Source organism: Schistocerca nitens, unplaced genomic scaffold (genome assembly GCF_023898315.1).
Source record: "Schistocerca nitens isolate TAMUIC-IGC-003100 unplaced genomic scaffold, iqSchNite1.1 HiC_scaffold_385, whole genome shotgun sequence".
In the NCBI taxonomy this organism is placed as follows: Eukaryota; Metazoa; Arthropoda; class Insecta; order Orthoptera; family Acrididae; genus Schistocerca; species Schistocerca nitens.
The window spans coordinates 504,840-523,588 of record NW_026045919.1 but is presented as its reverse complement, the minus strand read 5'-3'; the positions used below and the strand labels follow the sequence as shown (position 1 = coordinate 523,588).

The 18,749-nt window shown below is 50.1% G+C and overlaps 25 non-coding genes across 25 annotated transcripts; all 25 read left to right on the top strand.

Moving 5' to 3' along the window:
- Positions 1–341: 341 nt before the first annotated feature.
- Positions 342–423, top strand: Trnas-cga (transfer RNA serine (anticodon CGA)). Its single transcript has one exon. It is a non-coding gene; the product is annotated as a tRNA-Ser (tRNA).
- Positions 424–1,113: 690 nt separating this feature from the next.
- Positions 1,114–1,195, top strand: Trnas-uga (transfer RNA serine (anticodon UGA)). Its single transcript has one exon. It is a non-coding gene; the product is annotated as a tRNA-Ser (tRNA).
- A 596-nt stretch (positions 1,196–1,791) lies between these two features.
- Positions 1,792–1,864, top strand: Trnaf-gaa (transfer RNA phenylalanine (anticodon GAA)). The gene has a single exon. It is a non-coding gene; the product is annotated as a tRNA-Phe (tRNA).
- A 739-nt stretch (positions 1,865–2,603) lies between these two features.
- On the top strand, positions 2,604–2,685 carry Trnas-cga (transfer RNA serine (anticodon CGA)). The gene has a single exon. It is a non-coding gene; the product is annotated as a tRNA-Ser (tRNA).
- A 690-nt stretch (positions 2,686–3,375) lies between these two features.
- On the top strand, positions 3,376–3,457 carry Trnas-uga (transfer RNA serine (anticodon UGA)). Its single transcript has one exon. It is a non-coding gene; the product is annotated as a tRNA-Ser (tRNA).
- Positions 3,458–4,053: 596 nt separating this feature from the next.
- Positions 4,054–4,126, top strand: Trnaf-gaa (transfer RNA phenylalanine (anticodon GAA)). The gene has a single exon. It is a non-coding gene; the product is annotated as a tRNA-Phe (tRNA).
- Positions 4,127–4,865: 739 nt separating this feature from the next.
- Trnas-cga (transfer RNA serine (anticodon CGA)) lies at positions 4,866–4,947 on the top strand. Its single transcript has one exon. It is a non-coding gene; the product is annotated as a tRNA-Ser (tRNA).
- A 690-nt stretch (positions 4,948–5,637) lies between these two features.
- On the top strand, positions 5,638–5,719 carry Trnas-uga (transfer RNA serine (anticodon UGA)). The gene has a single exon. It is a non-coding gene; the product is annotated as a tRNA-Ser (tRNA).
- A 596-nt stretch (positions 5,720–6,315) lies between these two features.
- Positions 6,316–6,388, top strand: Trnaf-gaa (transfer RNA phenylalanine (anticodon GAA)). Its single transcript has one exon. It is a non-coding gene; the product is annotated as a tRNA-Phe (tRNA).
- A 739-nt stretch (positions 6,389–7,127) lies between these two features.
- On the top strand, positions 7,128–7,209 carry Trnas-cga (transfer RNA serine (anticodon CGA)). Its single transcript has one exon. It is a non-coding gene; the product is annotated as a tRNA-Ser (tRNA).
- Positions 7,210–7,899: 690 nt separating this feature from the next.
- On the top strand, positions 7,900–7,981 carry Trnas-uga (transfer RNA serine (anticodon UGA)). The gene has a single exon. It is a non-coding gene; the product is annotated as a tRNA-Ser (tRNA).
- Positions 7,982–8,577: 596 nt separating this feature from the next.
- Positions 8,578–8,650, top strand: Trnaf-gaa (transfer RNA phenylalanine (anticodon GAA)). Its single transcript has one exon. It is a non-coding gene; the product is annotated as a tRNA-Phe (tRNA).
- Positions 8,651–9,389: 739 nt separating this feature from the next.
- On the top strand, positions 9,390–9,471 carry Trnas-cga (transfer RNA serine (anticodon CGA)). Its single transcript has one exon. It is a non-coding gene; the product is annotated as a tRNA-Ser (tRNA).
- A 690-nt stretch (positions 9,472–10,161) lies between these two features.
- Trnas-uga (transfer RNA serine (anticodon UGA)) lies at positions 10,162–10,243 on the top strand. The gene has a single exon. It is a non-coding gene; the product is annotated as a tRNA-Ser (tRNA).
- Positions 10,244–10,839: 596 nt separating this feature from the next.
- On the top strand, positions 10,840–10,912 carry Trnaf-gaa (transfer RNA phenylalanine (anticodon GAA)). The gene has a single exon. It is a non-coding gene; the product is annotated as a tRNA-Phe (tRNA).
- A 739-nt stretch (positions 10,913–11,651) lies between these two features.
- Trnas-cga (transfer RNA serine (anticodon CGA)) lies at positions 11,652–11,733 on the top strand. Its single transcript has one exon. It is a non-coding gene; the product is annotated as a tRNA-Ser (tRNA).
- A 690-nt stretch (positions 11,734–12,423) lies between these two features.
- On the top strand, positions 12,424–12,505 carry Trnas-uga (transfer RNA serine (anticodon UGA)). The gene has a single exon. It is a non-coding gene; the product is annotated as a tRNA-Ser (tRNA).
- A 596-nt stretch (positions 12,506–13,101) lies between these two features.
- Trnaf-gaa (transfer RNA phenylalanine (anticodon GAA)) lies at positions 13,102–13,174 on the top strand. Its single transcript has one exon. It is a non-coding gene; the product is annotated as a tRNA-Phe (tRNA).
- A 739-nt stretch (positions 13,175–13,913) lies between these two features.
- Positions 13,914–13,995, top strand: Trnas-cga (transfer RNA serine (anticodon CGA)). The gene has a single exon. It is a non-coding gene; the product is annotated as a tRNA-Ser (tRNA).
- A 690-nt stretch (positions 13,996–14,685) lies between these two features.
- On the top strand, positions 14,686–14,767 carry Trnas-uga (transfer RNA serine (anticodon UGA)). The gene has a single exon. It is a non-coding gene; the product is annotated as a tRNA-Ser (tRNA).
- A 596-nt stretch (positions 14,768–15,363) lies between these two features.
- Trnaf-gaa (transfer RNA phenylalanine (anticodon GAA)) lies at positions 15,364–15,436 on the top strand. Its single transcript has one exon. It is a non-coding gene; the product is annotated as a tRNA-Phe (tRNA).
- A 739-nt stretch (positions 15,437–16,175) lies between these two features.
- On the top strand, positions 16,176–16,257 carry Trnas-cga (transfer RNA serine (anticodon CGA)). The gene has a single exon. It is a non-coding gene; the product is annotated as a tRNA-Ser (tRNA).
- A 690-nt stretch (positions 16,258–16,947) lies between these two features.
- Trnas-uga (transfer RNA serine (anticodon UGA)) lies at positions 16,948–17,029 on the top strand. The gene has a single exon. It is a non-coding gene; the product is annotated as a tRNA-Ser (tRNA).
- A 596-nt stretch (positions 17,030–17,625) lies between these two features.
- Positions 17,626–17,698, top strand: Trnaf-gaa (transfer RNA phenylalanine (anticodon GAA)). The gene has a single exon. It is a non-coding gene; the product is annotated as a tRNA-Phe (tRNA).
- A 739-nt stretch (positions 17,699–18,437) lies between these two features.
- Trnas-cga (transfer RNA serine (anticodon CGA)) lies at positions 18,438–18,519 on the top strand. The gene has a single exon. It is a non-coding gene; the product is annotated as a tRNA-Ser (tRNA).
- The last annotated feature ends 230 nt before the right edge of the window (positions 18,520–18,749 follow it).

The window sequence follows — 18,749 nt, the reverse complement described above, 5'->3', positions numbered from 1 at the left end:
CGAGCTTAGCGCGATAAGTCTGTAGACAGCATTCAGGCGACGTTTTATTAGTAACTGCTCCATGCAGCGATTGCACAACAGTAAAGGACATGAGTGAATGTATCGTGGGGGGTTTCGCAGCCTCGTGCGAGCCCGGACAGCTCAGTCGGTGGAGCATAGGGCTTTTTAACCTAAGGGTCCAGGGTTCAAGTCCCTGTGTCGGCGGAAATTTTAATACTTTGGTAGCGATTCGTCTGGTAGCGGTGGAAACGCTACGGAAAATAATGCAGCTACGCCGTCTTCTGACACCACAGTGCTTGAAACGTTAGCAGTTGCATGTGTCGGCAGAACCCGCGCTAGCGGCAGTCGTGGCCGAGTGGTTAAGGCGTCTGACTCGAAATCAGATTCTCTCTGGGAGCGTAGGTTCGAGTCCTACCGGCTGCGTGCGATTTTGTGTAAAGAGGAGCAAAAATTTTCGCACACACGTGACATGCGTGGGCGAATGCGGGTGCAAACCAGTGACGCCATTCTCAACAAGACGAAAATTTCCGTTTAAGAATACTGAGTTTCGCGACGACCGCTTCTTACTGTGGTTATCGGTTGACCTCGCACTGACGCTGGGACTGCAGAAAGCCGTCGCTGAGATCGTGAGTACACAGATGTGCTTGAAAGTGTTGGACAGAGCGAACATTCATTTCTTTTTAAGAATCGCAATTCAATCATTCGAGTGCGGCAAAAGCAGTGGTGCAGCGTTTCTTTTCTTATGATCTCGCAGCTGCTTGGAAGTATGTCCATCGTTTAAGTCGACAGAAAAGTAGCGTCAGCGGTGCGTCAGTGGGAAGTCGGTGAAGTCGCCATTGGAGCCATAAGCCAGCAATTACGACATGCGAATCACTCGGACACCACGCAGCTGTACGATAATGCTCGTGCGTGGGCCCGCATAGCTCAGTCGGCAGAGCGGTAGGTTTTCAATCAAATGGTCCTGGGTTCAAGTCCCTGTCTGGGCGAAAATTATTACATTTTGGAAACGGCCAATGGAAACCTTACAGAAATGAGTGAGGCCACGCCGCTTTCTGCCATCAGATTGCTTCTAAAGATGGCAGTTTCCGTTGTCGGGAGACATTTCCGCCACCAGCAGTCGTGGCCGAGTGGTTAAGGCGTCTGACTTGAAATCAGATTCCCTCTGGGAGCGTAGGTTCGAGTCCTGCCGACTGCGAAAATTTTCTCGCTCTCACAAGATGAACGTTCAGTTGCGTCACTACTAAACACGTGGGTCACCAGCAATGTGCAGTGTTATTTGATCCATGGCGCAGCGTTACAGTCGCGCCCAGAAGCCGCAGCTCATCTCCCCGTCTCACAGCCGCCCACCAGGTGTTAGTACAAGTGTCGCCTCACTGGGCAGTGCAGACGTGTCCATTTTAACTTGCAGACGATGACGTATAGCCATTCATGAGCTAACGCAAGTCGAATGTTTTACCGCGTGTATCTGCTAGGTACTGCCTCTTATACGGTGGAGAGGCTCACTCCTCCTTGTGTCTCGTTCGCTGCACACGAGTTGCCCCTGGCATCGATATAGCACGGGTTTTCTAGCGCCAGCGTGGCGTCACGTGAATTCAGCGAAGTCAATATTACACGAATCGAGTCGACATGTTTGCTTTTAACGATGATGGAAGCAGAAGAAATGTGTGTGGAACTTCGCTGCATCGGATGCTCGCCTTTCAGCGTCCCTGTGTCTTATCAGACGAAGGTGACTGTGAAAGTGGCAACGAGACAGAGTTCACGAACACATGCAAACTGCAAACCTCAGCGTCAGCCGAAATAGCTCAGTTGGGAGAGCGTTAGACTGAAGATCTAAAGGTCCCTGGTTCGATCCCGGGTTTCGGCACGTATTCATTTTGATGCGACGCCCATGGAATTGCTCTGCGTTTGCGATAATGCAACTACCGCTGACAACAAAAATGACTCTCTCCTGTAGCTGTTCTGGTTGCCTAGTGCATGCCATAAGAGGAACTCACTAGACAACTAACTCCCTTAGAAGCAAAAGAATCAAAAAAGTCCTACCGACTGCGTTTCCTTTTTCTGTCAGGTGGTGAAGAAGGTCTTCAACGGAACCGTGAAATGAGCGAAAACGTGGGAAACATTGCATTCGAAATTCTTGTGAATTTTCCAACTGGCCAGTGAGGGTCGACTAAACACGTAAATTCTCTGCTCCAACGTATGAGCCGTAACGACTGCTGTAATTTGTTGTTGCATCGTGTGTCAGCAGTCTTCGATAGTGTGTTACGAGCTTAGCGCGATAAGTCTGTAGACAGCATTCAGGCGACGTTTTATTAGTAACTGCTCCATGCAGCGATTGCACAACAGTAAAGGACATGAGTGAATGTATCGTGGGGGGTTTCGCAGCCTCGTGCGAGCCCGGACAGCTCAGTCGGTGGAGCATAGGGCTTTTTAACCTAAGGGTCCAGGGTTCAAGTCCCTGTGTCGGCGGAAATTTTAATACTTTGGTAGCGATTCGTCTGGTAGCGGTGGAAACGCTACGGAAAATAATGCAGCTACGCCGTCTTCTGACACCACAGTGCTTGAAACGTTAGCAGTTGCATGTGTCGGCAGAACCCGCGCTAGCGGCAGTCGTGGCCGAGTGGTTAAGGCGTCTGACTCGAAATCAGATTCTCTCTGGGAGCGTAGGTTCGAGTCCTACCGGCTGCGTGCGATTTTGTGTAAAGAGGAGCAAAAATTTTCGCACACACGTGACATGCGTGGGCGAATGCGGGTGCAAACCAGTGACGCCATTCTCAACAAGACGAAAATTTCCGTTTAAGAATACTGAGTTTCGCGACGACCGCTTCTTACTGTGGTTATCGGTTGACCTCGCACTGACGCTGGGACTGCAGAAAGCCGTCGCTGAGATCGTGAGTACACAGATGTGCTTGAAAGTGTTGGACAGAGCGAACATTCATTTCTTTTTAAGAATCGCAATTCAATCATTCGAGTGCGGCAAAAGCAGTGGTGCAGCGTTTCTTTTCTTATGATCTCGCAGCTGCTTGGAAGTATGTCCATCGTTTAAGACGACAGAAAAGTAGCGTCAGCGGTGCGTCAGTGGGAAGTCGGTGAAGTCGCCATTGGAGCCATAAGCCAGCAATTACGACATGCGAATCACTCGGACACCACGCAGCTGTACGATAATGCTCGTGCGTGGGCCCGCATAGCTCAGTCGGCAGAGCGGTAGGTTTTCAATCAAATGGTCCTGGGTTCAAGTCCCTGTCTGGGCGAAAATTATTACATTTTGGAAACGGCCAATGGAAACCTTACAGAAATGAGTGAGGCCACGCCGCTTTCTGCCATCAGATTGCTTCTAAAGATGGCAGTTTCCGTTGTCGGGAGACATTTCCGCCACCAGCAGTCGTGGCCGAGTGGTTAAGGCGTCTGACTTGAAATCAGATTCCCTCTGGGAGCGTAGGTTCGAGTCCTGCCGACTGCGAAAATTTTCTCGCTCTCACAAGATGAACGTTCAGTTGCGTCACTACTAAACACGTGGGTCACCAGCAATGTGCAGTGTTATTTGATCCATGGCGCAGCGTTACAGTCGCGCCCAGAAGCCGCAGCTCATCTCCCCGTCTCACAGCCGCCCACCAGGTGTTAGTACAAGTGTCGCCTCACTGGGCAGTGCAGACGTGTCCATTTTAGCTTGCAGACGATGACGTATAGCCATTCATGAGCTAACGCAAGTCGAATGTTTTACCGCGTGTATCTGCTAGGTACTGCCTCTTATACGGTGGAGAGGCTCACTCCTCCTTGTGTCTCGTTCGCTGCACACGAGTTGCCCCTGGCATCGATATAGCACGGGTTTTCTAGCGCCAGCGTGGCGTCACGTGAATTCAGCGAAGTCAATATTACACGAATCGAGTCGACATGTTTGCTTTTAACGATGATGGAAGCAGAAGAAATGTGTGTGGAACTTCGCTGCATCGGATGCTCGCCTTTCAGCGTCCCTGTGTCTTATCAGACGAAGGTGACTGTGAAAGTGGCAACGAGACAGAGTTCACGAACACATGCAAACTGCAAACCTCAGCGTCAGCCGAAATAGCTCAGTTGGGAGAGCGTTAGACTGAAGATCTAAAGGTCCCTGGTTCGATCCCGGGTTTCGGCACGTATTCATTTTGATGCGACGCCCATGGAATTGCTCTGCGTTTGCGATAATGCAACTACCGCTGACAACAAAAATGACTCTCTCCTGTAGCTGTTCTGGTTGCCTAGTGCATGCCATAAGAGGAACTCACTAGACAACTAACTCCCTTAGAAGCAAAAGAATCAAAAAAGTCCTACCGACTGCGTTTCCTTTTTCTGTCAGGTGGTGAAGAAGGTCTTCAACGGAACCGTGAAATGAGCGAAAACGTGGGAAACATTGCATTCGAAATTCTTGTGAATTTTCCAACTGGCCAGTGAGGGTCGACTAAACACGTAAATTCTCTGCTCCAACGTATGAGCCGTAACGACTGCTGTAATTTGTTGTTGCATCGTGTGTCAGCAGTCTTCGATAGTGTGTTACGAGCTTAGCGCGATAAGTCTGTAGACAGCATTCAGGCGACGTTTTATTAGTAACTGCTCCATGCAGCGATTGCACAACAGTAAAGGACATGAGTGAATGTATCGTGGGGGGTTTCGCAGCCTCGTGCGAGCCCGGACAGCTCAGTCGGTGGAGCATAGGGCTTTTTAACCTAAGGGTCCAGGGTTCAAGTCCCTGTGTCGGCGGAAATTTTAATACTTTGGTAGCGATTCGTCTGGTAGCGGTGGAAACGCTACGGAAAATAATGCAGCTACGCCGTCTTCTGACACCACAGTGCTTGAAACGTTAGCAGTTGCATGTGTCGGCAGAACCCGCGCTAGCGGCAGTCGTGGCCGAGTGGTTAAGGCGTCTGACTCGAAATCAGATTCTCTCTGGGAGCGTAGGTTCGAGTCCTACCGGCTGCGTGCGATTTTGTGTAAAGAGGAGCAAAAATTTTCGCACACACGTGACATGCGTGGGCGAATGCGGGTGCAAACCAGTGACGCCATTCTCAACAAGACGAAAATTTCCGTTTAAGAATACTGAGTTTCGCGACGACCGCTTCTTACTGTGGTTATCGGTTGACCTCGCACTGACGCTGGGACTGCAGAAAGCCGTCGCTGAGATCGTGAGTACACAGATGTGCTTGAAAGTGTTGGACAGAGCGAACATTCATTTCTTTTTAAGAATCGCAATTCAATCATTCGAGTGCGGCAAAAGCAGTGGTGCAGCGTTTCTTTTCTTATGATCTCGCAGCTGCTTGGAAGTATGTCCATCGTTTAAGACGACAGAAAAGTAGCGTCAGCGGTGCGTCAGTGGGAAGTCGGTGAAGTCGCCATTGGAGCCATAAGCCAGCAATTACGACATGCGAATCACTCGGACACCACGCAGCTGTACGATAATGCTCGTGCGTGGGCCCGCATAGCTCAGTCGGCAGAGCGGTAGGTTTTCAATCAAATGGTCCTGGGTTCAAGTCCCTGTCTGGGCGAAAATTATTACATTTTGGAAACGGCCAATGGAAACCTTACAGAAATGAGTGAGGCCACGCCGCTTTCTGCCATCAGATTGCTTCTAAAGATGGCAGTTTCCGTTGTCGGGAGACATTTCCGCCACCAGCAGTCGTGGCCGAGTGGTTAAGGCGTCTGACTTGAAATCAGATTCCCTCTGGGAGCGTAGGTTCGAGTCCTGCCGACTGCGAAAATTTTCTCGCTCTCACAAGATGAACGTTCAGTTGCGTCACTACTAAACACGTGGGTCACCAGCAATGTGCAGTGTTATTTGATCCATGGCGCAGCGTTACAGTCGCGCCCAGAAGCCGCAGCTCATCTCCCCGTCTCACAGCCGCCCACCAGGTGTTAGTACAAGTGTCGCCTCACTGGGCAGTGCAGACGTGTCCATTTTAGCTTGCAGACGATGACGTATAGCCATTCATGAGCTAACGCAAGTCGAATGTTTTACCGCGTGTATCTGCTAGGTACTGCCTCTTATACGGTGGAGAGGCTCACTCCTCCTTGTGTCTCGTTCGCTGCACACGAGTTGCCCCTGGCATCGATATAGCACGGGTTTTCTAGCGCCAGCGTGGCGTCACGTGAATTCAGCGAAGTCAATATTACACGAATCGAGTCGACATGTTTGCTTTTAACGATGATGGAAGCAGAAGAAATGTGTGTGGAACTTCGCTGCATCGGATGCTCGCCTTTCAGCGTCCCTGTGTCTTATCAGACGAAGGTGACTGTGAAAGTGGCAACGAGACAGAGTTCACGAACACATGCAAACTGCAAACCTCAGCGTCAGCCGAAATAGCTCAGTTGGGAGAGCGTTAGACTGAAGATCTAAAGGTCCCTGGTTCGATCCCGGGTTTCGGCACGTATTCATTTTGATGCGACGCCCATGGAATTGCTCTGCGTTTGCGATAATGCAACTACCGCTGACAACAAAAATGACTCTCTCCTGTAGCTGTTCTGGTTGCCTAGTGCATGCCATAAGAGGAACTCACTAGACAACTAACTCCCTTAGAAGCAAAAGAATCAAAAAAGTCCTACCGACTGCGTTTCCTTTTTCTGTCAGGTGGTGAAGAAGGTCTTCAACGGAACCGTGAAATGAGCGAAAACGTGGGAAACATTGCATTCGAAATTCTTGTGAATTTTCCAACTGGCCAGTGAGGGTCGACTAAACACGTAAATTCTCTGCTCCAACGTATGAGCCGTAACGACTGCTGTAATTTGTTGTTGCATCGTGTGTCAGCAGTCTTCGATAGTGTGTTACGAGCTTAGCGCGATAAGTCTGTAGACAGCATTCAGGCGACGTTTTATTAGTAACTGCTCCATGCAGCGATTGCACAACAGTAAAGGACATGAGTGAATGTATCGTGGGGGGTTTCGCAGCCTCGTGCGAGCCCGGACAGCTCAGTCGGTGGAGCATAGGGCTTTTTAACCTAAGGGTCCAGGGTTCAAGTCCCTGTGTCGGCGGAAATTTTAATACTTTGGTAGCGATTCGTCTGGTAGCGGTGGAAACGCTACGGAAAATAATGCAGCTACGCCGTCTTCTGACACCACAGTGCTTGAAACGTTAGCAGTTGCATGTGTCGGCAGAACCCGCGCTAGCGGCAGTCGTGGCCGAGTGGTTAAGGCGTCTGACTCGAAATCAGATTCTCTCTGGGAGCGTAGGTTCGAGTCCTACCGGCTGCGTGCGATTTTGTGTAAAGAGGAGCAAAAATTTTCGCACACACGTGACATGCGTGGGCGAATGCGGGTGCAAACCAGTGACGCCATTCTCAACAAGACGAAAATTTCCGTTTAAGAATACTGAGTTTCGCGACGACCGCTTCTTACTGTGGTTATCGGTTGACCTCGCACTGACGCTGGGACTGCAGAAAGCCGTCGCTGAGATCGTGAGTACACAGATGTGCTTGAAAGTGTTGGACAGAGCGAACATTCATTTCTTTTTAAGAATCGCAATTCAATCATTCGAGTGCGGCAAAAGCAGTGGTGCAGCGTTTCTTTTCTTATGATCTCGCAGCTGCTTGGAAGTATGTCCATCGTTTAAGACGACAGAAAAGTAGCGTCAGCGGTGCGTCAGTGGGAAGTCGGTGAAGTCGCCATTGGAGCCATAAGCCAGCAATTACGACATGCGAATCACTCGGACACCACGCAGCTGTACGATAATGCTCGTGCGCGGGCCCGCATAGCTCAGTCGGCAGAGCGGTAGGTTTTCAATCAAATGGTCCTGGGTTCAAGTCCCTGTCTGGGCGAAAATTATTACATTTTGGAAACGGCCAATGGAAACCTTACAGAAATGAGTGAGGCCACGCCGCTTTCTGCCATCAGATTGCTTCTAAAGATGGCAGTTTCCGTTGTCGGGAGACATTTCCGCCACCAGCAGTCGTGGCCGAGTGGTTAAGGCGTCTGACTTGAAATCAGATTCCCTCTGGGAGCGTAGGTTCGAGTCCTGCCGACTGCGAAAATTTTCTCGCTCTCACAAGATGAACGTTCAGTTGCGTCACTACTAAACACGTGGGTCACCAGCAATGTGCAGTGTTATTTGATCCATGGCGCAGCGTTACAGTCGCGCCCAGAAGCCGCAGCTCATCTCCCCGTCTCACAGCCGCCCACCAGGTGTTAGTACAAGTGTCGCCTCACTGGGCAGTGCAGACGTGTCCATTTTAGCTTGCAGACGATGACGTATAGCCATTCATGAGCTAACGCAAGTCGAATGTTTTACCGCGTGTATCTGCTAGGTACTGCCTCTTATACGGTGGAGAGGCTCACTCCTCCTTGTGTCTCGTTCGCTGCACACGAGTTGCCCCTGGCATCGATATAGCACGGGTTTTCTAGCGCCAGCGTGGCGTCACGTGAATTCAGCGAAGTCAATATTACACGAATCGAGTCGACATGTTTGCTTTTAACGATGATGGAAGCAGAAGAAATGTGTGTGGAACTTCGCTGCATCGGATGCTCGCCTTTCAGCGTCCCTGTGTCTTATCAGACGAAGGTGACTGTGAAAGTGGCAACGAGACAGAGTTCACGAACACATGCAAACTGCAAACCTCAGCGTCAGCCGAAATAGCTCAGTTGGGAGAGCGTTAGACTGAAGATCTAAAGGTCCCTGGTTCGATCCCGGGTTTCGGCACGTATTCATTTTGATGCGACGCCCATGGAATTGCTCTGCGTTTGCGATAATGCAACTACCGCTGACAACAAAAATGACTCTCTCCTGTAGCTGTTCTGGTTGCCTAGTGCATGCCATAAGAGGAACTCACTAGACAACTAACTCCCTTAGAAGCAAAAGAATCAAAAAAGTCCTACCGACTGCGTTTCCTTTTTCTGTCAGGTGGTGAAGAAGGTCTTCAACGGAACCGTGAAATGAGCGAAAACGTGGGAAACATTGCATTCGAAATTCTTGTGAATTTTCCAACTGGCCAGTGAGGGTCGACTAAACACGTAAATTCTCTGCTCCAACGTATGAGCCGTAACGACTGCTGTAATTTGTTGTTGCATCGTGTGTCAGCAGTCTTCGATAGTGTGTTACGAGCTTAGCGCGATAAGTCTGTAGACAGCATTCAGGCGACGTTTTATTAGTAACTGCTCCATGCAGCGATTGCACAACAGTAAAGGACATGAGTGAATGTATCGTGGGGGGTTTCGCAGCCTCGTGCGAGCCCGGACAGCTCAGTCGGTGGAGCATAGGGCTTTTTAACCTAAGGGTCCAGGGTTCAAGTCCCTGTGTCGGCGGAAATTTTAATACTTTGGTAGCGATTCGTCTGGTAGCGGTGGAAACGCTACGGAAAATAATGCAGCTACGCCGTCTTCTGACACCACAGTGCTTGAAACGTTAGCAGTTGCATGTGTCGGCAGAACCCGCGCTAGCGGCAGTCGTGGCCGAGTGGTTAAGGCGTCTGACTCGAAATCAGATTCTCTCTGGGAGCGTAGGTTCGAGTCCTACCGGCTGCGTGCGATTTTGTGTAAAGAGGAGCAAAAATTTTCGCACACACGTGACATGCGTGGGCGAATGCGGGTGCAAACCAGTGACGCCATTCTCAACAAGACGAAAATTTCCGTTTAAGAATACTGAGTTTCGCGACGACCGCTTCTTACTGTGGTTATCGGTTGACCTCGCACTGACGCTGGGACTGCAGAAAGCCGTCGCTGAGATCGTGAGTACACAGATGTGCTTGAAAGTGTTGGACAGAGCGAACATTCATTTCTTTTTAAGAATCGCAATTCAATCATTCGAGTGCGGCAAAAGCAGTGGTGCAGCGTTTCTTTTCTTATGATCTCGCAGCTGCTTGGAAGTATGTCCATCGTTTAAGTCGACAGAAAAGTAGCGTCAGCGGTGCGTCAGTGGGAAGTCGGTGAAGTCGCCATTGGAGCCATAAGCCAGCAATTACGACATGCGAATCACTCGGACACCACGCAGCTGTACGATAATGCTCGTGCGTGGGCCCGCATAGCTCAGTCGGCAGAGCGGTAGGTTTTCAATCAAATGGTCCTGGGTTCAAGTCCCTGTCTGGGCGAAAATTATTACATTTTGGAAACGGCCAATGGAAACCTTACAGAAATGAGTGAGGCCACGCCGCTTTCTGCCATCAGATTGCTTCTAAAGATGGCAGTTTCCGTTGTCGGGAGACATTTCCGCCACCAGCAGTCGTGGCCGAGTGGTTAAGGCGTCTGACTTGAAATCAGATTCCCTCTGGGAGCGTAGGTTCGAGTCCTGCCGACTGCGAAAATTTTCTCGCTCTCACAAGATGAACGTTCAGTTGCGTCACTACTAAACACGTGGGTCACCAGCAATGTGCAGTGTTATTTGATCCATGGCGCAGCGTTACAGTCGCGCCCAGAAGCCGCAGCTCATCTCCCCGTCTCACAGCCGCCCACCAGGTGTTAGTACAAGTGTCGCCTCACTGGGCAGTGCAGACGTGTCCATTTTAACTTGCAGACGATGACGTATAGCCATTCATGAGCTAACGCAAGTCGAATGTTTTACCGCGTGTATCTGCTAGGTACTGCCTCTTATACGGTGGAGAGGCTCACTCCTCCTTGTGTCTCGTTCGCTGCACACGAGTTGCCCCTGGCATCGATATAGCACGGGTTTTCTAGCGCCAGCGTGGCGTCACGTGAATTCAGCGAAGTCAATATTACACGAATCGAGTCGACATGTTTGCTTTTAACGATGATGGAAGCAGAAGAAATGTGTGTGGAACTTCGCTGCATCGGATGCTCGCCTTTCAGCGTCCCTGTGTCTTATCAGACGAAGGTGACTGTGAAAGTGGCAACGAGACAGAGTTCACGAACACATGCAAACTGCAAACCTCAGCGTCAGCCGAAATAGCTCAGTTGGGAGAGCGTTAGACTGAAGATCTAAAGGTCCCTGGTTCGATCCCGGGTTTCGGCACGTATTCATTTTGATGCGACGCCCATGGAATTGCTCTGCGTTTGCGATAATGCAACTACCGCTGACAACAAAAATGACTCTCTCCTGTAGCTGTTCTGGTTGCCTAGTGCATGCCATAAGAGGAACTCACTAGACAACTAACTCCCTTAGAAGCAAAAGAATCAAAAAAGTCCTACCGACTGCGTTTCCTTTTTCTGTCAGGTGGTGAAGAAGGTCTTCAACGGAACCGTGAAATGAGCGAAAACGTGGGAAACATTGCATTCGAAATTCTTGTGAATTTTCCAACTGGCCAGTGAGGGTCGACTAAACACGTAAATTCTCTGCTCCAACGTATGAGCCGTAACGACTGCTGTAATTTGTTGTTGCATCGTGTGTCAGCAGTCTTCGATAGTGTGTTACGAGCTTAGCGCGATAAGTCTGTAGACAGCATTCAGGCGACGTTTTATTAGTAACTGCTCCATGCAGCGATTGCACAACAGTAAAGGACATGAGTGAATGTATCGTGGGGGGTTTCGCAGCCTCGTGCGAGCCCGGACAGCTCAGTCGGTGGAGCATAGGGCTTTTTAACCTAAGGGTCCAGGGTTCAAGTCCCTGTGTCGGCGGAAATTTTAATACTTTGGTAGCGATTCGTCTGGTAGCGGTGGAAACGCTACGGAAAATAATGCAGCTACGCCGTCTTCTGACACCACAGTGCTTGAAACGTTAGCAGTTGCATGTGTCGGCAGAACCCGCGCTAGCGGCAGTCGTGGCCGAGTGGTTAAGGCGTCTGACTCGAAATCAGATTCTCTCTGGGAGCGTAGGTTCGAGTCCTACCGGCTGCGTGCGATTTTGTGTAAAGAGGAGCAAAAATTTTCGCACACACGTGACATGCGTGGGCGAATGCGGGTGCAAACCAGTGACGCCATTCTCAACAAGACGAAAATTTCCGTTTAAGAATACTGAGTTTCGCGACGACCGCTTCTTACTGTGGTTATCGGTTGACCTCGCACTGACGCTGGGACTGCAGAAAGCCGTCGCTGAGATCGTGAGTACACAGATGTGCTTGAAAGTGTTGGACAGAGCGAACATTCATTTCTTTTTAAGAATCGCAATTCAATCATTCGAGTGCGGCAAAAGCAGTGGTGCAGCGTTTCTTTTCTTATGATCTCGCAGCTGCTTGGAAGTATGTCCATCGTTTAAGACGACAGAAAAGTAGCGTCAGCGGTGCGTCAGTGGGAAGTCGGTGAAGTCGCCATTGGAGCCATAAGCCAGCAATTACGACATGCGAATCACTCGGACACCACGCAGCTGTACGATAATGCTCGTGCGTGGGCCCGCATAGCTCAGTCGGCAGAGCGGTAGGTTTTCAATCAAATGGTCCTGGGTTCAAGTCCCTGTCTGGGCGAAAATTATTACATTTTGGAAACGGCCAATGGAAACCTTACAGAAATGAGTGAGGCCACGCCGCTTTCTGCCATCAGATTGCTTCTAAAGATGGCAGTTTCCGTTGTCGGGAGACATTTCCGCCACCAGCAGTCGTGGCCGAGTGGTTAAGGCGTCTGACTTGAAATCAGATTCCCTCTGGGAGCGTAGGTTCGAGTCCTGCCGACTGCGAAAATTTTCTCGCTCTCACAAGATGAACGTTCAGTTGCGTCACTACTAAACACGTGGGTCACCAGCAATGTGCAGTGTTATTTGATCCATGGCGCAGCGTTACAGTCGCGCCCAGAAGCCGCAGCTCATCTCCCCGTCTCACAGCCGCCCACCAGGTGTTAGTACAAGTGTCGCCTCACTGGGCAGTGCAGACGTGTCCATTTTAGCTTGCAGACGATGACGTATAGCCATTCATGAGCTAACGCAAGTCGAATGTTTTACCGCGTGTATCTGCTAGGTACTGCCTCTTATACGGTGGAGAGGCTCACTCCTCCTTGTGTCTCGTTCGCTGCACACGAGTTGCCCCTGGCATCGATATAGCACGGGTTTTCTAGCGCCAGCGTGGCGTCACGTGAATTCAGCGAAGTCAATATTACACGAATCGAGTCGACATGTTTGCTTTTAACGATGATGGAAGCAGAAGAAATGTGTGTGGAACTTCGCTGCATCGGATGCTCGCCTTTCAGCGTCCCTGTGTCTTATCAGACGAAGGTGACTGTGAAAGTGGCAACGAGACAGAGTTCACGAACACATGCAAACTGCAAACCTCAGCGTCAGCCGAAATAGCTCAGTTGGGAGAGCGTTAGACTGAAGATCTAAAGGTCCCTGGTTCGATCCCGGGTTTCGGCACCTATTCATTTTGATGCGACGCCCATGGAATTGCTCTGCGTTTGCGATAATGCAACTACCGCTGACAACAAAAATGACTCTCTCCTGTAGCTGTTCTGGTTGCCTAGTGCATGCCATAAGAGGAACTCACTAGACAACTAACTCCCTTAGAAGCAAAAGAATCAAAAAAGTCCTACCGACTGCGTTTCCTTTTTCTGTCAGGTGGTGAAGAAGGTCTTCAACGGAACCGTGAAATGAGCGAAAACGTGGGAAACATTGCATTCGAAATTCTTGTGAATTTTCCAACTGGCCAGTGAGGGTCGACTAAACACGTAAATTCTCTGCTCCAACGTATGAGCCGTAACGACTGCTGTAATTTGTTGTTGCATCGTGTGTCAGCAGTCTTCGATAGTGTGTTACGAGCTTAGCGCGATAAGTCTGTAGACAGCATTCAGGCGACGTTTTATTAGTAACTGCTCCATGCAGCGATTGCACAACAGTAAAGGACATGAGTGAATGTATCGTGGGGGGTTTCGCAGCCTCGTGCGAGCCCGGACAGCTCAGTCGGTGGAGCATAGGGCTTTTTAACCTAAGGGTCCAGGGTTCAAGTCCCTGTGTCGGCGGAAATTTTAATACTTTGGTAGCGATTCGTCTGGTAGCGGTGGAAACGCTACGGAAAATAATGCAGCTACGCCGTCTTCTGACACCACAGTGCTTGAAACGTTAGCAGTTGCATGTGTCGGCAGAACCCGCGCTAGCGGCAGTCGTGGCCGAGTGGTTAAGGCGTCTGACTCGAAATCAGATTCTCTCTGGGAGCGTAGGTTCGAGTCCTACCGGCTGCGTGCGATTTTGTGTAAAGAGGAGCAAAAATTTTCGCACACACGTGACATGCGTGGGCGAATGCGGGTGCAAACCAGTGACGCCATTCTCAACAAGACGAAAATTTCCGTTTAAGAATACTGAGTTTCGCGAAGACCGCTTCTTACTGTGGTTATCGGTTGACCTCGCACTGACGCTGGGACTGCAGAAAGCCGTCGCTGAGATCGTGAGTACACAGATGTGCTTGAAAGTGTTGGACAGAGCGAACATTCATTTCTTTTTAAGAATCGCAATTCAATCATTCGAGTGCGGCAAAAGCAGTGGTGCAGCGTTTCTTTTCTTATGATCTCGCAGCTGCTTGGAAGTATGTCCATCGTTTAAGACGACAGAAAAGTAGCGTCAGCGGTGCGTCAGTGGGAAGTCGGTGAAGTCGCCATTGGAGCCATAAGCCAGCAATTACGACATGCGAATCACTCGGACACCACGCAGCTGTACGATAATGCTCGTGCGTGGGCCCGCATAGCTCAGTCGGCAGAGCGGTAGGTTTTCAATCAAATGGTCCTGGGTTCAAGTCCCTGTCTGGGCGAAAATTATTACATTTTGGAAACGGCCAATGGAAACCTTACAGAAATGAGTGAGGCCACGCCGCTTTCTGCCATCAGATTGCTTCTAAAGATGGCAGTTTCCGTTGTCGGGAGACATTTCCGCCACCAGCAGTCGTGGCCGAGTGGTTAAGGCGTCTGACTTGAAATCAGATTCCCTCTGGGAGCGTAGGTTCGAGTCCTGCCGACTGCGAAAATTTTCTCGCTCTCACAAGATGAACGTTCAGTTGCGTCACTACTAAACACGTGGGTCACCAGCAATGTGCAGTGTTATTTGATCCATGGCGCAGCGTTACAGTCGCGCCCAGAAGCCGCAGCTCATCTCCCCGTCTCACAGCCGCCCACCAGGTGTTAGTACAAGTGTCGCCTCACTGGGCAGTGCAGACGTGTCCATTTTAGCTTGCAGACGATGACGTATAGCCATTCATGAGCTAACGCAAGTCGAATGTTTTACCGCGTGTATCTGCTAGGTACTGCCTCTTATACGGTGGAGAGGCTCACTCCTCCTTGTGTCTCGTTCGCTGCACACGAGTTGCCCCTGGCATCGATATAGCACGGGTTTTCTAGCGCCAGCGTGGCGTCACGTGAATTCAGCGAAGTCAATATTACACGAATCGAGTCGACATGTTTGCTTTTAACGATGATGGAAGCAGAAGAAATGTGTGTGGAACTTCGCTGCATCGGATGCTCGCCTTTCAGCGTCCCTGTGTCTTATCAGACGAAGGTGACTGTGAAAGTGGCAACGAGACAGAGTTCACGAACACATGCAAACTGCAAACCTCAGCGTCAGCCGAAATAGCTCAGTTGGGAGAGCGTTAGACTGAAGATCTAAAGGTCCCTGGTTCGATCCCGGGTTTCGGCACGTATTCATTTTGATGCGACGCCCATGGAATTGCTCTGCGTTTGCGATAATGCAACTACCGCTGACAACAAAAATGACTCTCTCCTGTAGCTGTTCTGGTTGCCTAGTGCATGCCATAAGAGGAACTCACTAGACAACTAACTCCCTTAGAAGCAAAAGAATCAAAAAAGTCCTACCGACTGCGTTTCCTTTTTCTGTCAGGTGGTGAAGAAGGTCTTCAACGGAACCGTGAAATGAGCGAAAACGTGGGAAACATTGCATTCGAAATTCTTGTGAATTTTCCAACTGGCCAGTGAGGGTCGACTAAACACGTAAATTCTCTGCTCCAACGTATGAGCCGTAACGACTGCTGTAATTTGTTGTTGCATCGTGTGTCAGCAGTCTTCGATAGTGTGTTACGAGCTTAGCGCGATAAGTCTGTAGACAGCATTCAGGCGACGTTTTATTAGTAACTGCTCCATGCAGCGATTGCACAACAGTAAAGGACATGAGTGAATGTATCGTGGGGGGTTTCGCAGCCTCGTGCGAGCCCGGACAGCTCAGTCGGTGGAGCATAGGGCTTTTTAACCTAAGGGTCCAGGGTTCAAGTCCCTGTGTCGGCGGAAATTTTAATACTTTGGTAGCGATTCGTCTGGTAGCGGTGGAAACGCTACGGAAAATAATGCAGCTACGCCGTCTTCTGACACCACAGTGCTTGAAACGTTAGCAGTTGCATGTGTCGGCAGAACCCGCGCTAGCGGCAGTCGTGGCCGAGTGGTTAAGGCGTCTGACTCGAAATCAGATTCTCTCTGGGAGCGTAGGTTCGAGTCCTACCGGCTGCGTGCGATTTTGTGTAAAGAGGAGCAAAAATTTTCGCACACACGTGACATGCGTGGGCGAATGCGGGTGCAAACCAGTGACGCCATTCTCAACAAGACGAAAATTTCCGTTTAAGAATACTGAGTTTCGCGACGACCGCTTCTTACTGTGGTTATCGGTTGACCTCGCACTGACGCTGGGACTGCAGAAAGCCGTCGCTGAGATCGTGAGTACACAGATGTGCTTGAAAGTGTTGGACAGAGCGAACATTCATTTCTTTTTAAGAATCGCAATTCAATCATTCGAGTGCGGCAAAAGCAGTGGTGCAGCGTTTCTTTTCTTATGATCTCGCAGCTGCTTGGAAGTATGTCCATCGTTTAAGACGACAGAAAAGTAGCGTCAGCGGTGCGTCAGTGGGAAGTCGGTGAAGTCGCCATTGGAGCCATAAGCCAGCAATTACGACATGCGAATCACTCGGACACCACGCAGCTGTACGATAATGCTCGTGCGTGGGCCCGCATAGCTCAGTCGGCAGAGCGGTAGGTTTTCAATCAAATGGTCCTGGGTTCAAGTCCCTGTCTGGGCGAAAATTATTACATTTTGGAAACGGCCAATGGAAACCTTACAGAAATGAGTGAGGCCACGCCGCTTTCTGCCATCAGATTGCTTCTAAAGATGGCAGTTTCCGTTGTCGGGAGACATTTCCGCCACCAGCAGTCGTGGCCGAGTGGTTAAGGCGTCTGACTTGAAATCAGATTCCCTCTGGGAGCGTAGGTTCGAGTCCTGCCGACTGCGAAAATTTTCTCGCTCTCACAAGATGAACGTTCAGTTGCGTCACTACTAAACACGTGGGTCACCAGCAATGTGCAGTGTTATTTGATCCATGGCGCAGCGTTACAGTCGCGCCCAGAAGCCGCAGCTCATCTCCCCGTCTCACAGCCGCCCACCAGGTGTTAGTACAAGTGTCGCCTCACTGGGCAGTGCAGACGTGTCCATTTTAGCTTGCAGACGATGACGTATAGCCATTCATGAGCTAACGCAAGTCGAATGTTTTACCGCGTGTATCTGCTAGGTACTGCCTCTTATACGGTGGAGAGGCTCACTCCTCCTTGTGTCTCGTTCGCTGCACACGAGTTGCCCCTGGCATCGATATAGCACGGGTTTTCTAGCGCCAGCGTGGCGTCACGTGAATTCAGCGAAGTCAATATTACACGAATCGAGTCGACATGTTTGCTTTTAACGATGATGGAAGCAGAAGAAATGTGTGTGGAACTTCGCTGCATCGGATGCTCGCCTTTCAGCGTCCCTGTGTCTTATCAGACGAAGGTGACTGTGAAAGTGGCAACGAGACAGAGTTCACGAACACATGCAAACTGCAAACCTCAGCGTCAGCCGAAATAGCTCAGTTGGGAGAGCGTTAGACTGAAGATCTAAAGGTCCCTGGTTCGATCCCGGGTTTCGGCACGTATTCATTTTGATGCGACGCCCATGGAATTGCTCTGCGTTTGCGATAATGCAACTACCGCTGACAACAAAAATGACTCTCTCCTGTAGCTGTTCTGGTTGCCTAGTGCATGCCATAAGAGGAACTCACTAGACAACTAACTCCCTTAGAAGCAAAAGAATCAAAAAAGTCCTACCGACTGCGTTTCCTTTTTCTGTCAGGTGGTGAAGAAGGTCTTCAACGGAACCGTGAAATGAGCGAAAACGTGGGAAACATTGCATTCGAAATTCTTGTGAATTTTCCAACTGGCCAGTGAGGGTCGACTAAACACGTAAATTCTCTGCTCCAACGTATGAGCCGTAACGACTGCTGTAATTTGTTGTTGCATCGTGTGTCAGCAGTCTTCGATAGTGTGTTACGAGCTTAGCGCGATAAGTCTGTAGACAGCATTCAGGCGACGTTTTATTAGTAACTGCTCCATGCAGCGATTGCACAACAGTAAAGGACATGAGTGAATGTATCGTGGGGGGTTTCGCAGCCTCGTGCGAGCCCGGACAGCTCAGTCGGTGGAGCATAGGGCTTTTTAACCTAAGGGTCCAGGGTTCAAGTCCCTGTGTCGGCGGAAATTTTAATACTTTGGTAGCGATTCGTCTGGTAGCGGTGGAAACGCTACGGAAAATAATGCAGCTACGCCGTCTTCTGACACCACAGTGCTTGAAACGTTAGCAGTTGCATGTGTCGGCAGAACCCGCGCTAGCGGCAGTCGTGGCCGAGTGGTTAAGGCGTCTGACTCGAAATCAGATTCTCTCTGGGAGCGTAGGTTCGAGTCCTACCGGCTGCGTGCGATTTTGTGTAAAGAGGAGCAAAAATTTTCGCACACACGTGACATGCGTGGGCGAATGCGGGTGCAAACCAGTGACGCCATTCTCAACAAGACGAAAATTTCCGTTTAAGAATACTGAGTTTCGCGACGACCGCTTCTTACTGTGGTTATCGGTTGACCTCGCACTGACGCTGGGACTGCAGAAAGCCGTCGCTGAGATCGTGAGTACACAGATGTGCTTGAAAGTG